The following is a 5,367-nucleotide window of genomic DNA, read 5'->3' as shown; positions in this document are numbered from 1 at the left end:
GACATGCATGCAACAGGGTGGCCTTGGCCAGTCCCACCTGTGCTGCAGGCTTTGGTGGGTTTACTGTGAATCACTGCAGGGAAACAGCAGAGAATGAAGCAGCATAAAAGCAGAAGTGGGAGGGATATTTCCAGCTGTCGTGTCACTTCCTGGTGTTTACTAACTCCCCCTGTGGCACCTGGAAGTCCCCCTGGATGTCTTGCTGACAAGTAGCTTTGATTCCTAAACCTTATAACCTCTCCCCCTGCCCACCCTCTGAAGGCTACTCATCCTTTCCCAAGGTGTGGGCAGGAAAACCTCTGCTCTGAACCTACATTGCCAGCACCCCAGCCCTGGTCAGACCCTCCCCAAAGACCCTTATTTATAAATAAGGAACATGGAAGAGGATTAGGTCAAGGCAGAAGAGGTAGCAGACAACAATGAGGGGAGAAAAAGAGAGAGATTGAGAGAGAGAGAGAGAGAGAGAAGGAAAGGGTCGGGGAGACACAGAGCAAGAGAGAGAGAGTTATAGGTATGAGGGAACAGGAGCCAAAAAGAAAAGTGAGGGGCTCCCAAAGAAGACATTGTTTTTGGCAATCTTGCCTGGAAGCAATTCTGGCAACCTCATTGCTTCCATTTCCTTTTCTGTAAAAGGTGTGGAAAGCACTGTCTTCTCTCTTTGATTTCCTGTGAGACTGAGTTAATGAGAGCAGAGAAGTGATAGGGGAGGGGGAAGGAGAAAGCGGTGAGGACAGAGCCTCTTCGTGATGAAGCCTAGAGATTAGAACACTTGCCATAAATTAGTTTCCATCAAAACAGCTTCATCTGTGAAAGATAATGTTGTTTCCTCATTAGTGGTTTCTGTCTGTGATAATTAAGCCTCCACATTTGATCTCAGATAACCCTTCCTAACTTGACATCATTCAATCTGCTCAGATTGGAGGAGGGATGGAAGCGACATTGACTCACAAACACTGGATTCTTTTCATGGATGCTCTAATGGCAATATGAGAACTTACTGAGGGCGCAGATGTGCAGGGACACATTACATGCACAGCCAGCAGGCCTCCAAATTCCCCTGCTCTCCAAGGGGTGTTAATCCCCAAATAAAAAGGCTTAAACCCCAACCATGGAGGGAAGTTCCGTAACCATGCCATCCCATAATATATACATAATCAAGCCATAAATATTTCAGAGAATTTCCCAGAGGCCTTTTGCTCACTCAAGCCTGCTTGCAGTGAATTAGAGCCCTAGCAAACCCCCTCACACCTAGTCAGTGTCAACTCCTGTCTCCCTCTCTCTGAATCAGTCACAGAAATCTATGATGGAAAAAAAATCTATGATGGAAAAAAGAAACCAGGCACGCCACCATGGACACCTCCTCAAGAAAAGCCTGGGGAAGGTCCTTCAGGAAGTGTCCAGAAAAAGGCATCATTATCACAGGAGATGACAGCTTCATGCGTGTAATTGCCCCTGAAGGTTTTCCAGTGGGACAAGATGTGGAGGTGGAAGACAGTGATATTGAGGGTCCTCACCCTGTGTAGGCCTAGGCCAATGTGTGTGTTTCTGTCTTCATTTTTCACAAAAAATTTCTAAAAGTTAAAAATAACAAATAATTTTAAAAATAGAAAAATGCTTATAGAATAATGATAGAAATAAAGAAAATATTTTTGTACAGCTGTACAATGTGTTTGTGTTTTAAGCTAAGCATTATTATAAAAGAGTCAAGCAGTTTTAAAAAATATAAAAGTTTATGGAACAAAAAATTTATGGTAAACTAAAGTTAACTTAATAGTGAAAAAAGAGAACTTTTAAAATAAATTTAATGTAGCCTAAATGTACAGTGTTATACTCTGCAGTAGTGTACAGTAATGTCCTAGGCCTTCACAGTAACTCACCACTCACTGACTCACCCAGAGAAACTTCCAGTCCTTTAAGTGCCATTCATGGCAAGTGCCCTACACAGGTGTACCCTTTTAAAAAATATTTTATACCACATTTTTACTGGAACTTTTCTATGCTTAGATATGTAAAGATATACAAATACCATTGTGCTACAGTTGTCTACAGTATTCAGTACAGTAACTATGAGCAACAGGCTATTCCATGTAGTATAAGTATGTAGTAGGCTCTGCCATCTAGGGTTGTGTACGTACATTCTATGATGTTCGTGAAATGACAAAATCACCTAATGATGCATTTCTTAGAATGGATCCCCATCGTTCTCAGAACATTCTTACAATATTTCCCCATCATTAATTGACACGACTGTATTTTCTTTTCTTTTGATGCTTTAATTTGAATATTTTCTAATGACCTACTCTAGTTCACTAATCCTGTTTCCTGTCATGCCTATCTGCTTCTGTCTTTTTCTAATTTCAGATACTGAATTCCTTAAATTCCAGAATATTTTAATTTTTAATATTTTTATTTCCAATTTTTTATAATTTTCAGTTCTTGGCTAAAATTATCAAACTTTTCTTCTATCTTTTAAACATACAGCTCCAAAAAAAGTTTATTCTTCCCTTTTCTAGGAAGAGAAAGGAAGAGGCTGATCCCTGTAATCCAATCAGGCATTGAGATGAATATCAGCTATTTTTGCAAGTTTTATAAAGCTCAGTCTACTTTTGATTCGCCATTGTTTCTACCATATAGCTCTTCAAGGCTATTAACTGAAGGCCTGGTGTGTTCCACTAGTAGGCCTTAAACTCTACTCTTTGTTTTCTCAGCACAAGACTGCAGAAAATTCTGCTCAAATGTTTTCTTCTTAGATTTTTAGCCTGCTGCCTCACAGAGCTTCAGAATTTAACAGACTTCTTGAGAGGGAAGCTGGATGGTGTTTGAGGTTCCCAGGTCTCCAATTTTTCATTCCAAACCTTTAAGACCACACAAAGCCCTGTCCATTTTTCTGTCACCTAAAGATGTTTCTTTACTTGAGCAAGGTAGATTCTCAGCCTCTTGTTCTTGCCCATAATCAGTCAAATGGCCACAGGAAAAAAGCAGCAGCGCATTTTCAGCTCACCTCCCTGTGGTTCTGCCCTCTCTAAAGCCTCAGACCTTCAGGTCCTCATGGCTTCAGCAGATCTCCTTTGCCTTTAAGCCAATTATTCTTACATTTCATCTTGATTTATTACTTGTTTTAGAAGAAGCATTGGTCTGTTCCCAACATTCTGTCCTTCATGGGGCAAAATTCCAGTCATTTATTTTTTAATATCACTTAATTTTTCTTTTTGGTGTATCCATGTCACCTGAGATTTTTCAAATTATTTAGCATACCAGGGATGTTTGTCTAGTTATTATCTAAATAATAATATGGGAATGAAGCCTATATGCCTGATGAAATCTAAGCTTGTTTTTGAAGATTGTAGACATTTTTTTCCCCAAATAACTTCGGAAAATTTTGAAATTATAGTTTTTCTTAAAAGTTTTTATAACATCAAAGTCTTAGACAATGACCTGGCTCACTGTAGCAAAGCCTACTTCTTCTTTATACATCCACAGCTCTCTGCCCAGCCCCGGCCATCTCTGTAAGTTGAAATATTTGATAAAGTACAATAATAGTCCAGCACTGCAAAGGAAAAGAGGAGGACTGGCTTTGAAGAGTGTATCTTCCCTTTCTGAAGAAAACCTCAAATATCATAGCATGTTTCCAAATACTCATTTTACAGAGGAGAAAAGTAAGATTCAGAGAGGTCAAGTAATTTGTCCAAGATTATGTAGCTAGTAAATTGTGTCACTAATATACTAGTCTGTCTGTTACTCTTTATCCCAGAAAATACATACAAATCCAGATAAAAGAACATATTAGGTGAGTGCAAAAGTAATTGTAGCTTTTGCATTGTTAAAATCTGCCATTTGATATTGGAGTACATTCTTAAATAAATATGGTTAGTGTATAGTTCTTCTATACATCATTTTAGTAAGCATTTCTCACTTTTTTTTTGGCTAATGACATTACTTGCTGTTTATTTTATGTTTATTTTAGACTATGGAAATGATGTTAGACAAAAAGCAAATTCAGGCAATTTTCTTATTCGAGTTCAAAATGGGTCGCAAAGCAGTGGAGACAACTCACAACATCAGCAACACATTTGGCCCAGAAACTGCTAATGAATGTACAGTGCAGTAGTGGTTCAAGAAGTTTTGCAAAGGAGAAAAGAGCCTTGAAGATAAGGAGCATAGTTGTCGGCCACTGGAAGTTGACAATGACCAACTGAGAGCAATCATCGAAGTTGATCCTCTTACAGCTACAAGAGAAGTGGCAGAAGAACTCAACGTCACCCGTTGTACAGTCTTTCAGCATTTGAAGCAAATTGGAAAGGTGAAAAAGCTCAATAGGTCGGTGCCTCAGGAGCTGAGCAAAAATTTAAAAAATTGTCGTTTTAAAGTGTCATCTTCTCTTATTCTACACAACAACAAGAAATCATTTCTTGATTGGATTGTGACATGCAATGAAAAATGGATTTTATATGACAACTGGCAATGATCAGCTTAGTGGTTGGACTGAGAAGAAGCTCCAAAGCACTTTCCAAAGCCAAACTTGCACCAAAAAAAGGTCATGGTCACTGTTTGGTGGTCTGCTGCAGGTCTGATCCACTACAGCTTTCTGATTCCCAGTGAAACCAGTCCATCTGAGAAGTATGCTCAGCAAATCAATGAGATGCACCAAAAACTGCAACACCTGCAGCTGGCATTGATCAACAGAAAGGGCCCAATTCTGCACAACACGCGACCACACATGGCACAACCAATGCTTCAAAAGTGGAACAAATTGGGCTATAAAGTTTTGCCTCACCCGCCATACTCACCTGACCTCTCACCAACTGACTACCACTTCTTCCAGCATCTCGACAACTCTTGTAGGGAAAACACTTCTACAACCAGCAGGATGCAGAAAATGCTTTCCAAGAGTTTGTCGAATCCCAAAGCACGGATTTTTATGCCACAGGAATAAAGAAACTTATTTCTTGTTGGCAAAAATGTGTTGATTGTAATAATTCCTATTTTGATTAATAAGGATGTGTTTGAGCCTAGTTACAATGATTTGAGATTCCTGGCCGCAAATCGCAGTTATTTTGCACCAACCTAATAGAATTATCTCTGGACTGGTTTCTTACTGTGACATTATGGGAGACAGGTGAGATTGACAGGCTTATTCAGTTCTTTTCCGGAGTTATCTGGTTTCTGATTTCTCCTAAAACTTAAAATATCCTATAGAAGTCCTGTAGCATTCCAAATGTGGATTTTACAAATATCTTTTTTTCTCTTAAATATAACCTAGTTTATAAATCATCTGAGGGCCCCTTGAGATAATAAACACTCAAGCAACAGACACAGAGATGCCTTTTGAAGCTGCAACATCTTGTAGGCACAGAGAAGTCATGAGTC

The 5,367-nt window shown here is 39.2% G+C and overlaps 1 pseudogene; it reads left to right on the top strand.

The window, feature by feature from the left end:
- Window positions 1-3,967: 3,967 nt before the first annotated feature.
- Window positions 3,968-4,992, top strand: LOC129144543 (histone-lysine N-methyltransferase SETMAR-like; annotated as a pseudogene).
- Window positions 4,993-5,367: the final 375 nt, after the last annotated feature.

The sequence above is a fragment of the Pan troglodytes genome, chromosome 6 (genome assembly GCF_028858775.2).
Source record: "Pan troglodytes isolate AG18354 chromosome 6, NHGRI_mPanTro3-v2.0_pri, whole genome shotgun sequence".
In the NCBI taxonomy this organism is placed as follows: Eukaryota; Metazoa; Chordata; class Mammalia; order Primates; family Hominidae; genus Pan; species Pan troglodytes.
This window is presented reverse-complemented; position numbering and strand designations above follow the sequence as displayed.